The 2,397-nt window shown below is 38.7% G+C and overlaps 1 protein-coding gene across 1 annotated transcript in view; it reads left to right on the top strand.

The window, feature by feature from the left end:
* The first annotated feature begins 562 nt into the window (after positions 1 to 562).
* The window catches only part of CSUI_007815 (pci domain-containing protein), a 6,311-nt gene continuing 4,476 nt past the window's right edge, over positions 563 to 2,397 (top strand). Inside the window, exons 1-2 of the mRNA XM_068067958.1 lie at positions 563 to 626; positions 1,473 to 1,564. The gene's annotated coding sequence lies outside the window, so the exon portion shown is untranslated. The remainder of the gene's footprint in view (positions 627 to 1,472; positions 1,565 to 2,397) is intronic.

Below are 2,397 nucleotides of genomic sequence, written 5' to 3'. Positions count from 1 at the left end.
ATGTCTCATAGGAGTCCATATCGGAGCTAGGAGAATGAATGACTATGGAGAAAAGAAAAGAGTCGAAATGAAAGAAAGAAAGAAAGAAAGAAAGAAAGAAGGGAGAAAAGAAAAGAGGATTACAGAGAGAAAGAAAGAGAGAGGGAGGGAGCAAGAAGAGAAGAGAAAGGTAGCGTTTCTTTGTCTCGTGCCTATTGTGTATGTTTTCCTATTCGGAAGAGAAAGGTAGAAATTTTAAGCAGCTGAATTAACCTCCTCTTTTGCCTCCACTTCAGACCTTCTTTTGGTTTGACGAGAATCTTCGTTGTGGTCATCAGATGGATAGATACCTATCTAGACATTCATCTAGCCGTCTGTCTAGACATCTAGTTAGACGTGCAGACATTCACACTAATGGAGTACGTATAGACGCTACATCCGTGTGTGCATGTGTATAGATATATAGACACTGTGTTGAAGTGTATATACACTGTGAATCTGTCGATCTGATCTGACATAGAAACGATGTGTATGTTCAGTGTGGGGTTCTTCGAATTTCTCTTTTCTTGCTTTTTTTCTTCAGGCACAAGATAAATACGCAGATTTCTATCATAATGCTATCATCTTCCTCGCCTACACATCTGCAGGTAAAGTAAAGGAAGAAAACTTCTCTCTCTCTTGGTCGATGCACGTATATGTATGTTTTCTATCGACGTGTATGTACATATGTAGGGCATATATATTTCCAGTTTATCTATGTGTCTATCCGCCTATCTCTCTTTGCATCTACCTGCAATCCGTGTACGTGTCTATCTATCTATCTTTGATCTGTCTTTCTATCTCCAATCTATCTATCTATCTTCAATCTGTCTCTAATCTATCTTTAGTCTATCTATCTCTCTCTCTATCTTTAGTGTATCGATCTATCTCTCTATCTTTAGTCCCTCTCTCTATCGTTAGTGTATCTATCTATCTCTCTGTCTTTAGTCTCTCTATTTATCTTTAGTCTATCTATATATCTATCTTCAATCTATTTATCATGCAAAGATGTATGTGTATAGGTATGGAAGGAATGAGTGCGTGGATGTGCGGGTCTGAGTCTTCCCCAGTGTCTCTCCTTTTTACTTTGTCTCTCTTCCTAGGTTTTTACTTTCTGTTTCTTTCCTTTCTCTCCTCCTATTCCTTGAGAAAGTGATTGAATGCACTTAGAAAGAAAAAGAAAGTGAAGAAGAAATGAGAGATCTCGAGGCGATTGCATGGAAGAAAGAAAGAATGGACGAAGCGACGTAGATATGTCTATGTGTCTAGAGAGAGAACAGGCATATCGACGCAGTCATGCTTTCTCTCCGTCTTTCTTTCTTTTTCTCTTTTCTAACTGTTCTCCACTTCCCTTCATTCTCCTTTCTTTCTTTAGCTTTCTTTCTTTCTTTAGCTTTCTTGTTTTTTTTTCTTTCTGACTTTTCCTTTCTTTGTTTGTTTCCTCCTCGACTCAGGTTCTATCCCTGAGGAAGAGAGAGTAGGATTCGCTTATGAGATAGCGACTGCCGCTCTAATCTCTCCAGATATCTTCAACTTCGGCGAGGTTGTATGTCTAACCAACACTCTCTCTCCTTCTTTCTCTGTTTCGTGTCTTTTCTTCTTTCTCTCTTCTCTCCATTCATTCATTTGTCTAGATGAAAACTCTATCAAACTTCACTCATACCCTTTCCTTGCTTCTTCTTCTGAACTTCTTTCTACTCACCTGGATCGGGGTTCATCCTGTGGAGCTCTATTGCGCCTCACATAGACAGATATATAGATATACATTTAGATACATCTATATACATATGCATAGCTACTTAAGAGAGATATGAAGTACAGAAACTTCTCAAAACATCGATTTGACACCGCGTTGATCGACATGTGGGATCTTCTTGTCCCTCCTTCCAAAGGAGGAAAGGTCTGAGAGAGATTGTGCATGAAGTCTAAAAGATGGACAGACACGCGTGTATGTGAACTGAAGCAAATAGAGACTAGCCAAAAAATGAGTGAGAGGGAAGGAAAAGGAGATAGATACAACTCCCCTCTTCAAACACGATCCTATGTGCATGCAAATATACAAGACAAACATAGGCAAGTACATAGAAACTTCCCTTCGTATCACGGTATATCCAGTTATCTACGAATTTCTGTCTCTCGGTCCGCTGTCGATGTCTATTTGCCTCTCTATCGGTCTTGCTGTGTATCTGTTCCATTTAGAGATACGCCTTTCTATCTAACTCTTTCTGTGAGGCTGGTGACTAGTCTCTTGCTGAGTGGTATATATATAGATATATATATATATATCTATATATATATATTAGCCTTCATCTACTCACCTATATATATATATATATATAGGTGAGTAGAATCACCTATATAGGTGAGTAGATGAAGGCT

The sequence above is a fragment of the Cystoisospora suis genome, assembly GCF_002600585.1.
Source record: "Cystoisospora suis strain Wien I chromosome Unknown contig_4203, whole genome shotgun sequence".
NCBI lineage: Eukaryota > Apicomplexa > Conoidasida > Eucoccidiorida > Sarcocystidae > Cystoisospora > Cystoisospora suis.
This window is presented reverse-complemented; position numbering and strand designations above follow the sequence as displayed.